Genomic DNA, 16,102 nt, shown 5'->3' with positions numbered 1-16,102 from the left:
TCTTTCCCAATATATCATGTTCATATACATATCAGATAATTCTGTTCTTTATTACAGTTTCAACCAAGTTACCTGGTACTGAAGCTACGCTTACTGGCCTGTAATTGCCAGGATCGCTTTTGGAGCCTCTTTCAAAAAATCTGAATTACATTAGCTATCCTCCAGACATTGAGTACAGAGGCTGATTTAAGCACTAGGTTACATATCACAGTTAGTAGTTCTGCAATTTCATATCTGAGTTCCTTTTGAGTGAACACCATCTGGTCCTGGTGACTTATTACTTTGTAATTTATCAGTTTGTTCCAAACTCCTACCTATTGACACCTCAGTCTGTGACAGTTCCTCAGATTTGTCACCTAAAAAGAATGACTTAACTATGGGACTCTCCCTGACAACTTCTGCAGTGAAGACGGATGCAAAGAATTAATTTAACTTCTTCACAATGGCTTTCTCTTCGTTAAGTGCCCCTTTAACACCTTAATCATCCAGTGACTGTTTGGCAGGCTTTCTGCTTCTGATATATATATCAGATATAGAAGCAGAAAGCCTTATATATATATATATATATATATTAAGGGTTGTTGTTAGTTTTTGTGTCCTTTGCTTGTTGCTCTTCAAAATCTTTTTTGGCCTGCCTAATTATACTTTTGCACTAGATTTGCCAGAATTTTATGCTTCTATTTTCCTCAGTAGGCTTTTGAATTCCACTTTTCAAAGGATGCCTTTTTGCCTTTAACTGCTGCTTTTACTCAGTTGTTTCGTCATGATGGCATTTTTTTGTCCTCTTACTGTTTTTATTATTTTATTATTTGGGATGTACATTTAGTTTGAGCCTCTACTATGGTGTTTTTAAAATCGTTTTCATGTAGCTTGAAGGCATTTCACTCTTGTGACTGTTTAACTAGTGTCCTCATTTTTTGTGGTGTTCCCCATTTTGAAGTTAAATGCTACTGTGGTGGGTTTCTTTGGTATTTGTAAATTCTATTGTAAATTCAATTACATTATGGTCACTATTACTGAGCAGTTCAGCTATATTCATCTCTTGGACCAGATCCTCCACTTAGGACTAAATAAAAAAATTGTGTCTCCCCCTGTGGGTTCTAGAACTAGCTGCTCCAAGAAGCAGTCATTAATTTATTTCTGCATCCTGACCTGAGGTGATGTGTGTCCAGTCAATATGCAGATAGTTGAAATGCCCCATTATTATTGGGTTTTCTGTTTTTGTAGCTTTCTAATCTCCCTGAGCATTTCACAGTTATCATCACCATCCTGGTCAGGTGGTTGGTAGTATATTCCTACTGCTATGCTCCTATTATTCAAGCATGACATTTCTATCCAGAGATTTATGGTACAGTTTAATTCATTTAAGATTTTTACTGTGTTTGACTCTGCTTTCTTTCACATATAGTGCCACTCCCCAACCAGCATGACCTACTCTCATTCCTGTATATTTTGTATCCTGGTGTTATCATGTCCCATTGATTATCATTGTTCCACCAAGTTTCTGTGATGCCTATTATATCAATATCCTCATCTAATACCAGGCACTCAAGTTCACCCATCTTAGTATTTAGACTTCTAGCATTTGTATACAAGCACTTACTTAGTCATCTGCCTTCATCTGATGTAAGTGAAGGAGATTCTTTTTTGTTTGAATATTTCTCTTCAGTTCCTACCTGTACTTTATCAACTTCTATCCTCTCCTCTTTACTAGGATATAGAGTATCCCTTTAATAAATCCTTTCCATGGAATGTATCTGAGTGAACCAAGTGCTCCTCCACAGATGTTGGCTTCCCCCCCCCCAGCAATTAGAAAACTCCTCTGACCTTTTTAGTTTTACATGCCAGCAATCTGGTTCCGTTTTGGTTTACGTGGAGCCCATCCTTCACGTGTAGGCTCCTTCTTTCCCAAAAGATTTCCCAGTTCCTAATAAACCTAAATTCTTCCTACCAACACCGTTGTCTCATCCACACATTGAGACCCTGCAGTTCTGTCTAACTGGCCTTGCACCTCAAACTAGAAGCAATTTCAGAGAAAGCTACAATGGAGCATAGTTGAAGACAGAAGTGGAACAGTTGTAATATATGGACATCTGGCACTATTACTGTATTATTTAATCAACAATCAAATACGATTATAAGCCCCCTTTGGGGGTCATGCCTTATTCCTTTGAGGGGCACTGCATAGTCGGTGTTTGACAAAGGAATGAAGTCCTTTGTACCAGCACAAAGTGTTGCCTTGAAGAGGAAACAGTTGCTCTTGCAGCCTGTTGCTCCTCCCTTTTTCTCCAGCTAAAGCAATACTGAATGAAAGACAGTGAGTGGCAGGGAGCAAACAGCAGAAGAAAAAACAGGGTCCAGTTTTAGAACTGGCAGAGGGAAGGCTGAACGAGAGATCTCTTGACAGCCCTTTGGCCTCATCCAGCTGCCCCCCTTCCTCAGTTGGCTCCTGTCAGCAATTTCTATCTTAGGAGAGGAGAAGAGGCGAAAGGCTCCAAAGCGCAGACTGCATACTTGTGGGCTGACCAGCATGCTTGAATTTCTGAGATGCCCATATAGATCAGCATCTGTACTGTGGCAGCTGTTGTGAGTACCCCAGTGGATGTTCCAGCAACCATGGTCTAAGCAGTTAGTCAAAGAATCTTCGGAAGGATGACAGTTGTGATGCTGGATTTTGTTTTATATTAGGTTTAGAAGCCTTAGAATTTTGGCCCCAAATTGCTGCATTGGACTGTGTGTTTGCAAGAGTCACTCAGCTTGTTGTTACTGTCTGGCTTGGATTCCTAAAAATAGTTTAAGGCTGCTTCTTATCATTGACTGCACCCACCCACTTGGCAGTATGGGGTCAAAATATAGAGGAGCTCTCAGAATAATTAGCTGAGCATTCATTTTCTAGCAGGACCACACAAGTCCCAAGGTATACAGGAACATAGCCAGTTGAGGATGTGCTAACTGGCAAAGTCATCAATTGCTGTCTGTTTCACGGAGAATTTTCTTTTCCCTTTTTCCTTCTTGCCCCCAACAAACACAGAGCTTCAGTTGGGGCAGCAGTACAGTGTCCCAGGACCTCTCCCAAGCTGCTGTTTGTACTCCAGAATATCAGCTTTCATATAAAAAAATTGTCTCCAGCTGTTATAATTTCAGAGAAAATCTTGAAAATATGCACTGAGTGTAACTAGTTCATATGTTTTCACATAGCCTGAAACAAGATCTTTGATAGGTGTGAACAACCTAGCTTATTTCAGCGAGGGCTTTTGATTTCTTAAAGAACTGGATATATTGTTCACTGAAATTATTATGAAATAGGGTGACACCCATTGTGTACATATGCTCACAGGAGCCAGAGGCACTGCTGGTACCACTGTCTGATTACCAGATTTAATTACAACTAAACAGATGACACTACAGTCAAGATTAACATTAATCTGACCTATGAATCCAGGCCCTTCATACACATCCAGGTAGTGATTGTGCACGTTCTCTGCTATGTTCAAATGATTATTTTGATGTCTGAATCGATCAAGCCACCCAAATGAGCAAAGGTAGCATGCTCTGATAGAAGCAAAAATAGCTGTGAGAGAATCTTTGCAGAATGGCCATGGATGTCACCTGTACCCTCAGGAAGAGCAAATCGGATGCTACTCCTAATAAGTGCTTACCCATGCTGGAAAGCACTCTTGGCAATGCTGGAAGTGCAGAAGGGGAAATCTTTTTATAGCAGCTGAGGACTGTTAATAAGCAGGTAAGAGAGAAATTATTCCTATTTGATTTATCTGGAAGATCTGCTAAAACCTGTGTGCTAGTTGGAAGAGGTGTGTCCATAGCTAGACAGAAATGAACGAGACTGAGTCACGTCTTGAGAGGAGTCCTTTATTCTGATCTTCTGGTAATCTATTTTTGTTTGATAGTGAAGGTAAAAACCATCTAACATGTTGCCATCTTCTGAGAAGAGTCTTGAAGGCCTCACAACCTTTTCCTTCCTAGAACACTTTCTGCTTACCTACAGTCAAGGCCCATGTCTTTGATGCCCTACGCCAATGGCTCTCAACCTTTCCAGCTTACTGTACCCATTTCAGGAGTCTGATTTATCTTGAATTTTCACCTCACTTAAAAACTACTTGCTTACATAAGAATGGCCATACTAGGTCAGACCAAAGGTCTGATGAGTGCTAGCTGGGGGGAGTGATAGCTCAGTGGTTTGAGCATTGGCCTACTAAACCCAGGGTTGTGAGCTCAATCCTTGAGGGGGCCACTTGGGGATCTGGGGCAAAATCAGTACTTGGTCCTGCTAGTGAAGGCAGGGGACTGGACTCGATGACCTTTCAAGGTCCCTTCCAGTTCTAGGAGATGGGATATCTTCATTAATTTCTAATTTCCATCTAGCCCAGTATCCTGTCTTCCGACAGTGGCCAATGCCAGGTGCCCCAGAGGGAATGAACAGAACAGGTAATCATCAAGTGTTCCATCCCCTCTTGCCCATTCCAAGCTTCTGGCAAACAGAGGCTAGGGACACCATCCCTGCCCATCCTGGTTAATCGCCAGTGATGGACCTATCCTCCATGAACTTATCTAGTTTTTTTTTAACCCTGTTATACAAAATCAGACATAAAAATATGAAAGTGTCACAGCATACTATTACTGAAAAGTTGCTTACTTTCTAATTTTTACCATATAATTATAAAATAAATCAATTGGAATATAAATATTGTATTTACATGTGAATATATATAAATAGTATATAGAGCAGTATAAACAAGTACACCTCTACACCGATATAACGCTGTCCTCGGGAGCCAAAAAATCTTGCCGTGTTATATCAAACTTGCTTTGATCCGCCGGAGTGCGCAGCCCCCCCCCCCCCGAGCACTGCTTTACTGCGTTATATCTGAATTTGTGTTATATCGGGTCGCGTTATATCGGGGTAGAGGTGTGATTATTTTTATGAAATTAGTTTGTACTAACTTCGCTACTGCTTTTTATGTAGCCTGTTGTAAAACTAGGCAAATATCTAAATGAGTTGATGTACCCCATGTTGATAACCACGGCCTTAGGACCCAGTAACTGCTCCCTTGCAAAAGAAGCTCCAGAAGATTGAAAGACAGTTGATTTGTCCTGTAAACAGCTCCTACACACCATCAGCAGTGACCAAGACAGATGGTTTGTAGAACAAAAATGTTGGATTCACACTCTGCCATGAAATGGTTCCAGCAAGGGGACTACTGCTGAACATCATGCAAGATGCAGTGCAACAACTGGGCACCCAAGCTTCTGTTATTAGTGAGAAGAACATGAATACTTGTCTAGTAAAAATAAGGAAACACTGAGAAACTGACTCCACTGAAACTCCAAAGGCACCCAATGAAATAGCAAGATAGGACTTCCATTATGAAGAGCTACAGCCTATGTAGAACATCAATACCAAAATATGGGGATACTGTATTTATTGCAACTGTAAAACGTCATCTAAAGCTGGGAGGGAGAATGGGAAAGGAATCTGAGTTGCTTTAACCAAAAAATAATTAATAATTTAGTAAATTCAAATTATACTATAAAGAGCTCATTATTTCCTTGGTTTTAACACTAGAAATTATCAGCCATAATGCCAGTCACAATCAACACAACAGCAATAATAAAACAACCCCACTCTATGTTTAAGTTCTGAATGGACTTTTGATGGGAGGTAAGGGAGAATGATGTGGCATTTTTCTACATGAGCTGTTTCACAAAGCACTATTTTAGGTTGCACTCTATCCAAAATTGATATTCTATCATTTTATCGGAAAAGGAACCAAGGGCTGCCTGAAGCGACCATTGTCCGAAGCAGTAATGTGCATCACAACTTGTAACAGAGCTTTCTTTTTCATCAATTTGTAAAAGCGTGTGCGTGTAGTGACGACCTGTTGCTTTCCTTACGGAGTAAGCAGAGGGAGAGATGAGGTTTATGCCAAGAGCCCTAACTGAAGGGGACAGATAAATAGATTGAAACATGGATGGTTTACACGCTCCAGCTGCGGCTTTGGAATAGGGCGCCGCGCCGAGCACACGGGGACGCAATCCAAGCACACGGGCAGATATTCAGGGTGGGTCTGTCACACACACTAGATGTTTCTCTCGTAGTGTCCAGCTCAGAATGCAAAATCCGGCGAGTTATTCGTGGGTCCCTCGTGATCTGCTCTCAGCACCCCCTCTTCTCCTCGCCGCCAGCCCGCTCAGCCTGCTCCCCAGTCCCCGCTCTGCTGCTCCACCACCAGCTGCACGCCCAAGAAGCGTGCTGCTCCGGGCCCGGGGCGCCTCAGCCCGGCAGCTGGCCGGGTAAGGGCGGCAGCAGCCTCGCTGGGGCTTCCCTGCGCGACTGGGCCTGTGCAGCCGCTGTGCACATGCTCATCGGGGCCCCAGCGGCCGGGCGTCTGAGCATCTGCGGCGCCGGGGAGGGCAGCTCCTGGAGCAGGGCGGTTAGAGCGGGCGGTGGGTCCCCGGCCCCGCTGCGGGGCTCCGCAGCCCCTACCGGCCCGGGCCAGCGCCAGGCAGCGGCGGCGTGGCTCGGAGGGCAGGCGGGCGGCGACAGGCTGTGCCCCACTTTGTGTCCAATCAGAGCGTGCGGGGTGCGCGCGGAACAGGGCAGCAATGCGTAAACAAGCCTGGGAAACTCCTCCGCCCCCCGCGCCGCTCCCTCGCACTCCGCTCCGCCGTGCTCTCCCCCGGCTGGCTCCCGCAGCCTCCCCCGCCCTCCGGCTCCGGAGCGCCCTACCGTTACCCGCCTCCCCGCCGCGCGCCCGCCCGCGCTCCCCCCATGCTCAGGGCCTCTTGAGGGAAGGTAAGGGACCCGTCTACCCGCACGCCCGAGCAGGGGGCTGGGGAGCGTGTTCTGGGGTGCAGGGGGACGAGCAGGTGTCGTAACAAGTTGCTTAACGTGACATTGCTGTTGAATCATGTTGCAGGGAAGAGCAGCAGCAGCGAGGCAGGCTGGCAGGAGGGATGTGACAGGGGCTCCAAGGGACTGGAGCAGAGAGCCACAGAGTAACTTTCTCCTTTATTTCCCTTTAATTAGAGAGCCTGCTTCTGTGCGGGCAGAGGCTGAACGAGCTGAGATTTCTGGCTGGAGAGAGGGGGAGAGAGAGAGAGACCCTGAAATGTGTTTGGAAGAAGCTGCTGCAGTTTGTGATGCTTGTAGCTTCCTGCTGGGGACAGAGCAGCAGCAGCACATTCGCTGTTGGGTAATAAGCAGGTTTGCATTTGGCTTCTGCGTGTGCTTCCACCAAGGATTTTCCTAGCAAAGAGCCTGGGTGGCTAGTTAGTGAGGAATAGGTTCTGGTCCAGACCATCTGTTTCTAGGGTAATTATCTCTAGTTAATGCTCCATGGCAGGGTGGTTGGCTTCCGTTTTGATTAGGCTGGATTATTATATAAGGAGAGAGACAGAAGTCCTCTGTTGCATAGAAAGCTGCTCCTGTGCGTTTCTCTCTCCAAGTAGTTGGGGATCGAGGGACTAGTCATGGCCCAAAGGACATAGCCAGCGCAGAACCGGCAGACACACCTGTCTGAGCCCCCAGGCAAAACTGATGAGCTCTTTTTACACATACTGTTGGGTGCGTTTTCCAACGGTTGTGGTGGAAATGAAATATAGCCCATTGTATTTCCTCATTGCACATTTCCTTCCTCTTACTCTGGATATACCTCACTTTTTAAAAAATAAATATTTGAGCAAAAAAGTTTAAGAACTTGGTTTTTGCTTTGTTATTGAGCATGTTTAGTATGTTAGTATGATCTGGAGATGACTGAATGAATCATCTTCTCTATGGAATAAAGGCTGGTGAATCATCTCTCTCACACGTGTGTACATACACACACAAAATACATTGTTGTTGATAGTGAAAGATTTCTGAAACAGTGGGAGGGGGGTAGGATGTACTTTGCACTCAAAAACCCACCCCGGTTTCCTGAGGCTAGTTCATGAGCTGTGAAGGTCTTGCAACATAAACTGTTATTTTCTTGGCACAGTAAGAAGAGAGCTCATTGAATGGTAACCTGTGCCTTTATGAACTAACCAACCCTTTGATTTCTGTACTATCTTAAATGATATTAAGGTTGCCAATATCTCATCATTGATATTTGGGGTGCAGGTCAGGAAGCAGTATGCTATTTTAAATCAGATTTGAATAGGAAAAATATGAAATTGTATAGTTATATCTGTAAAACATAGGCCAAGGACATTCTTTGTCAAATACAAAGGTTTTTAAAAGAGTTTTGGTTGTAGGCCAAAATAATTGACCTATTTCAAAATAAAAGTTTGTTCCAAGCATTCTGTATTTTGGGGGGAAGCTGAGCCAATTTACTCAATAAATGTGCTACAGTTGCACCCTTACATAAACTACAGTCTAATCCTGCTCCCTTTAAAGTTGATGGCCATTGACTCCACTGAGACTATTACTGGGTCCTTAGTATACAGCTTCTCTCTGGAATCCCATTTGCATACCTTCCACTTTTCCTTGACTTCTGTCTCCTGTCTTCTTGTATGGAGGAGGCAGTGACATGAAATTTACAATTCCTCTCCTTCCCTGTGGTGCCAACCTGCATTCAAGAATGAAGCAGCCAAGTATAGCAGGGGAAAGTGCTGTACACATGCAGGCACCTGCAGTCCAAAAACATAAATATTGTGTCAAGTGTGCGTGTCCATATGACAGTCTCCATTCATTTAAACCCCCACTTTCTCATCCGGTCGTCGTACATTCTTTATTTCTATGGCCTTACCAAATTCATGGTCCATTTTGGTCAATTTCACGGTCATAGGATTTTTAAAATCATAAATTTCATGATTTCAGGTATTTAAATCTCAAATGTCGTGGTGTTGTAACTGTAGGGGTCCTGACTCAAAATGGGGTTGTGTAGGGGTAGCAAGGTTATCATAGGGAAGTTGCAGTATTGCCTTCGAGCTGGGTGGCTGGAGAGCAGTGGCTGCTGGCTAGAAGCCTAGATCTGAAGGCAGCACTGCCGCCAGCAGCAGTGCAGAAGTAAGCATGGCATGGTATCGTATTGCCACCCTTACTTCTGTGCTGCTGCCTTCAGAGCTGGGCCCTCAGCGAGCAGCTGCCACTCTCATGCCACACAGTTCTGAAGGCAGCATCGCAGAAGTAAGGGTGGCATGGTATGGTATTGGCACTCTTACTTCTGCACTGCTGTTGGTGGGGCGCAGCCTACAAAATTGGGTGCCCAGCCAGCAGCCACCACTCTCTGGCCACCCAGCTCTGAAGGCAGCACAGGAGTAAGGGTGGCAATACCGTGACTCCCCCTACAATAACCTTGTGACCCCCCCCTGCAGCCCACTTTTGGGTTGGGACCCCCAGTTTGAAAAATGCTGGTCTTCCCTGTGAAATCTGTATTATATAGGGTAAAAGTACACAAAAGACCAGATTTCACACTCCATGACACGTTTTTCATGGCTAGGAATTTGGTAGGGCCCTACTTATCTCTAATGGGCTGAGCTCCATACCTGCAGCTCTTCTCATGAAAGCAAACATGTTCATGGACAGGGTTACTGTTAGTGTCTCATACATTACTGTTAGGGGAGAGAACACATCTTCTGTGTTCATACAGAGGTGAACACACTGGCACTTCATAAATAACAATTCTATATCAACAGTGTAGCAGTTGGATGCAAAAAGACTAGATTAATTCAGTGTTCACTCTAATCATTTTAACACTCAAATTAGGAAGTTCAGGAGTTAACAAGGGTTAGTCTGCATAGCGGTGGTAGCTCAGCAATATTGGACACACTAAACAACAGGAGGTATATTTAAATGAATAAAATATTCATCAGAAATAGGGGTACAATATGGCCATGTTAACACAGAAGTGGAAAATTTAGTTTGATATGTTTAAATTACCAACATTAACACTGCATTAATGTTTCTTTCATTTAATTTTCTTTAAAACATCAACAAACAGACAAAAAGAAGAAAATCCATATTCTATTTGGGTACTATTTGGCACAAAAGTGGAACTACACTTAAATAAGTAAGAAAATGGACTATCTGCTCCACTTTTTTCTTTTGTGTTCTGTGTACGCCATGGGATTCAAAGTAAAATTGAGAGATTGTAAATTTTGTTTCATTGTAAAATACACAGATATTTGTTGCCAATTCCTACGTGTTGTGCAAGGTAATAAAATAGGTTGAATTTATTTTGCTAGTTACAAATATAAATCAAAATATAAAAGAGAGTAGGGCCAGAAAAGACCACTGTGTAACAGAATCTACCACCTTCCATTCTCCATTCACTCCATCATTCCTGTTAATGCCTTATCTAACCTGTTCTTTAATCTCTGTGGTATTGGTTCCTTGACCATTTTCCTTGATAGTCTAGTCCTCTATTGTACTTTTTCTTAACTATTTTTTCAATCACTGTAGTGGTCGTGAAAAGTGCCAGCTTGACAGCCTTTGAGACTGAAGCCCTTTATCAACAGAAGGGGTATAGCACAGGCAGCAACCTCAATCATGTGGCAAGACAACTTTTAAGTGCATGTATGGGGAGGAGTGGTGTTTCAGTCTCCATTCTTTGTTCTCTCTATGAAAACTGGCTATAAAGGTACCTTTGTGGTGGTTTTGTGATATGAAGGATACATATTTTCACTTGTCAAGTAGGGACTGAACTATTGCCGCCACCACCTCTTTTTACATGTAAAACACTGAACGGCCCTCATATGGTAACAATTTATAGTGATTACTGACCCTATTCACATTTGATCTGGTAACCTAAAGGTGAAATGCTCATTTCCCATTACTAATTGCCAAATCCATCCAGTCCCCAAGAACTTTCCTAATAGCTACCCACACCTTTTTGTTCCTTAGGGTTAGGACATTGCTGCTTGTTCTGTCATCTTCTGAGACTAAATAATTTTCTTCCTTTATGCCATTACCTTAAATGTATGTATTTGTAAACTTGGAGTGCTTTTGCTGGGTTGATGTGTGAATTACAAATGGAACCAAACTGGTTATTTTAAATAAAGAAAATAGGAAAGAGAAAAAAAAAAAAAAGGTTAACCCCTCAGCCCTTGAAGATGTTTGGATACCACAGTCCATTTGCATGAGTGTTGCAGCTCCATTTTTGCTGGGTTGTAGGTTTATTCTGCTTGGTGCCAAGTGAGAGGTGTTTTTTTTTTTAAATGGGCTTCCTCAGGCTTAGTGTGGAGTTGCATAAGCTATACAATTATTTTAACGGAATGGAGCTCAGTAGCAAGTTCATATCATTTAGTTTTAAAATTTTAATTGAATTTGAACTAACTAACCGCTTAAATTTCTTTATCTTCAGTTCCATCACTCTGGACTGGAGGCTTTCACTCTTTCCAACAAATAGATGTTGGCAGCTTCCAGGCAAATTTGCACTGACTGACACCCTATGCCTCTTTACTGATGTCAGTGGCGTTTACAGACTATAATTCACTGCAGAATTTTGCCCTTCAAATGTCCTTAATGTTCTGTTCTCCACTCATTCAGCCAGTCTGGCCTCTCGTGCACCGTGTACTGCAAGAAGCACTGGAAGACATATTGAAATGCACTTGCAAGCAGTTTTCTTAGTTCTTTGTCCAGCAATTTGTTTTTCATGAAGAACTTTTCAGTGAAGAATCTTAAGGACAGAAAGGGATGGAAATGTCCCTGTTTCAAACCACTATTTTGTGACCTTTTTGCCTTAAGTACAATGATAATCTTATTTGCCCAAAAGGTCCTACTGAGGAGACTCAAGGAGAAAAATGCTTTCCTTCTCAGAGGGGCTTAAAAATTGTATATGGAAGTTGCTGGGAGTTGTTCAGCTCTCAAAGAGTACTGAATCCTCAGTAGTAAAGGTATTGTTTCCTAATTCACTTATACTCTGTAGTGCACAGCAACAATCTATTCACCCTGATATATTTTTTTAATTGTTGGCCATCCATATGGCTTTTTCTAACAACTTTCAGTTTGTCATTTAGGTGCTGCTGTAATATAAATGTTTAAAATGATTATAGGTTTAGGAATTTGCCCAAGTCTTTAAAAACAAAAACAAACTCACAACATTTTACTGCAGGGATAAGAGTGTTCTCCCCAAGCACCGGCACATTATACAAGACAAATAGCATTAAGCAAATAGTAACAAGAATGAAAACAAGTAAGCCTAGATTTTGCCCTTGGTGACTCCTGTGAAGCTCCAGCAACTACAAGGGCAAGTGCACAAGAGTCACTGATGGCAAAATTAAACCCTAAGAAAATTAAAATTTGAACGTTGTTTAAAAAACAAAAACAAAATGAGTTTCTATGGACAAAATGTCCTGTGCTGCTCTCAGACTGGAATTTGGTTCAGGTATGGACTTGGTTTCTAGTGGAAAAAGTCAACAGTTTAGCAAATTGCATTTGTCTATAGTCACTCCATTGCTTTGGGAAGTGATTTGGGATATGTTGACTATGGAAAAAAGGCTATATAAAACCAAATACTGTGGTATTACTAGATTGTAGAAAGACAATTTATCTTCATATTATCCTTATAAGGGTGATTTTTTTTATTGGTACTACTCTGGAGGATAGTAAATATGTGAATTTACAATATAGCGATACATATTACATTTATATATCTTTAAATTATTGCAATTCTTGGGTCAATTTTTAGGACTAGAAGAGTTGCCTAATGGAATATTTTAGGCTGTAACTTGCTGTTTCCAGTCTTTCAAGAGTAATGTATTCCCTGCACCTGTTGTTCTGTAACAAAAAACAACCTCCCCTCTCCTTCCTCCCCTCCCCCCAATTTACTTTGCAGTAAAAGTGAACAACTTGGTGTATGAACGTATAGATGAGTAACTATCTCATACAAAGATATACAGCCATTGAGGGTTTCTGGTGCTATCGTTAAGCAGAACATAAGTGAATTCTCTTTAGAATTTTAAGATGGTGTATTCTTGTATACATTATTTTTAATATAAAAGATTTCTACAAAAAAATGTCTTAGCATTCCATGTAGAAAAGAAGCAAGTTGGTTTCAATACACATTCAATCAATACAGTTAATATGGGTGTGTGATATCATACCCATATTAATTACATTTATATTTTGTTGACCTGTGGGAATAGCATGTTGGACTCAATTCTGTTCCCAGTGGGACTATTCATGAGAGTAAGGGCTGTGGAACTTGGACTTATATAAGAAATGAAACTAGGATGTTACAAATATTTTATTCCAGTAGTTTTCTAGCATTTCATCCTGTGGACCATCATGTGAAAAAGACCCTCTTATGGAACCATCTCCCCTTTCCACCTTCCCCACTCCCTAGTCACCCACTTCTTGGTTCTCAAAATATTTTGTTCTGCTGACCATGAGCAAAAATTCCATGGACAACTGGTAGTCCATAGGTCAGAGTTTGAGAACCATTGTTCTATTCACGTATATGCATAATACCTGCAGTTGGAAGTCACATGTATGTAATTAATTATATTTATTAATAATATTTGATATTGTGGTAGGGCTTAGTAGCCTCGGTCAGGATCAAGACTTTATTAAGAACTGGAATTTCCCAAGCAGTAGTGAGTATCTAAAATGACTGCTACCGTAAAAATAAAATGTAATACTGTTCAGGTGGCATTTCAGTGCTAGTTAGCCAATGATCAGACAGCCAGATGAGATGAGTTCTGTTTTTTATCCAGTGGGGATAGTGTTGGTGTTAAAGATGAGTAGTTGATTTACTGGAAATGAGACAAGAGATTAAGAGTCCCAGGAGTCCCATACAGAAACATCACTACTAGTTAATGCAAGTGTAATAGCATTATTCACCAAAGAGGGAAAACAGCATCAGAATACCATCCAGGCTCTAGTTTAATGCCAGAAAACCAAACCTATTCTTCACAGCTAAGGATCAACTCTTGGGTATCCACCAGTGACCAGTGGATGCATGCACATTTGAAATAACATGCACGTACACAAGTGCAATGCCTGATGTTCTATGTGTGTGTGCATATGAAATCCCCTACTGATGTGTGCACTTTTCTTTGTATGATCTTTTGAAAATTTGGATCATGATTTGTATTTGTTAGAAAACTGAATATGATCCAAAATTTTCCATTGGTTTCACAAGAGATTTTCCATTGAATTCAGAGAGAGGCTGGATTTTAGCAATTCTTTATTGGTTTCAATGGGGCTTTTCTATAACATCTGGCTTTGCTCAAAATTTCAAGAGTAAGTTTCCTTTCAAACTGATGGTGCCTTCCTATTGAATCTGTTCTGGTTTTAAAAAGAAAGAAAGAAAGAAAGAAAGAAAGAAAGAAAATCTGAGTTGGTGCTGTTCATTCAAACTGTGACAGTTTCTTTTTTACTCAGGATTGTTTATTGCTCCAACCCCTCCCCCTTCAGGCAACCTGGGAGAACCAGCTTCCTTTAGCCTGGTCACACACTCTTTAGAGCAGGGGTAGTCTAGGCGAACCAGGGGCCAAATCCAGACCACCCAGATGCTTTTGAACTGACCTCAAAATCTTTTTATTTAGTTATTATATCATTATTGTTATTTTTTATTATTATTATTTTCTCTGGAGTCTGGACCTTGACTAGACCTTGCCTAAGAAATTTGGACCTTGCCCAAGAAATCTGGACCTTGACAAAAAATAATTGACTACCCCTGCTTTAGAGTAACAATTGTTCCATCAAGGTAGAGGCATTCAGTGGTAATGACTTCTTGATTGTCCTGAAGCAGCTTCCCGATAGGGTTTGTGATGACCAGTCTTTGCTAGCAAATGGCTGATTCAGTACACAGTGAGGGTCACTTTATATACATAGTGTTAATAAAATCAACTAGAATACATAAGTTTTACACAGACAGATTCCCTAAACTCTCATATGTGATACCGCCCCTCTCTGAGGTGTGATTATTTCACTGATGATACATAGTGATTCATTTTTGGTGGTGTTCTGCTTAGGTGAGTCTAATTTTTCTTGAGGTCTGGTGTGACAAGCACATTTTCCTGTAGTTGTGTATGAGGCATATGGGAAATTGATCATGTCTTTCATTACTGCAGTGTTCCTCAATAACTTGATGTTCTTCATTGGCGAGATTTCCTTTGTGGCCATTCTAATCACAAATATTACAGAAGAGTAAAAGAGGGTGACCTAGAGAAACATTACACAGAACAATAGCGAAAGAAGCCAAATCTATCAACATGACACTCAGGAGCCTGAAGAGACCAGGGCAAAAGCGAAATAAGTGGCAGAAATTAGTGGACACCTTCCACACCTGAAGTGGTGGGAGGATAAATTAAAAAGAAAGATGTATATGTTTGTATAGATGAACCACCACCCTGTTAACTAGTGTTTCTATACCTGGTCCTGGACAACAGGAAAAGGAGAACTGTGTACTCAAAGTGATCCATATTCTAAGGAAATCAGAACACTATGTTAGACCCATTATGATATTATTAATGAGAATCCTTATCCCTATCAAATAGATTATCATTTAGCCATTGTTTGTCTGCAGCATTAGACCTATCTGTATCTCCAGTGAACAATATGACTTGAATTCTGATCTGAATGTTCAGTTACATTAGACACTTTTTTGTAAACATACATTTCTTTTAATTGAACAAATGTATTACAGTTCCACTATCAGAATAATCTTCTGGTATTTAACAAATGTCTGTTTATAGGTCAGAATCATAAGAGCCTATTAGCTTTGAAACCTCTGCAGTCATACTGATTTACTATTCTTTGCATGAAGACTCAATAGTAAATTAGTGGGGGTTTTCTATCGTATTTTAAGTGTTTGCCAAAGTCTTTTTGAGCCTCTAATATAGCTCCGTAAGGGGAATCAAACTCTTACTTGTACAGATCCTCAATTCTTAATGTTCCCTCAAAGATGAGGTAATCTGAAGAATCAGTCCTTACTATCTCCCAAAGATAGGGTTGCCAACACTCCTGGACTGGCCAGGAGTCTACCGGAATTGGCATCAATCTCCCGGTGACTATTGAAAGCAATCTGGGAGGTTTTAATAGGCCACTAAAAGTCCAGTCCCTACTTGCCCTGGCTCCGCGCGGCTCCTGGAAGTGGCCAGTCTGGCTCCTAGGTGCAAGGGTGGCCAGGGGGTCTCTGCGTGCTGCCCCTGCCCC

Source organism: Terrapene carolina, unplaced genomic scaffold, assembly GCF_002925995.2.
Source record: "Terrapene carolina triunguis isolate 2854851 unplaced genomic scaffold, T_m_triunguis-2.0 Scaffold95, whole genome shotgun sequence".
In the NCBI taxonomy this organism is placed as follows: domain Eukaryota; kingdom Metazoa; phylum Chordata; order Testudines; family Emydidae; genus Terrapene; species Terrapene triunguis.
This window is presented reverse-complemented; position numbering follows the sequence as displayed.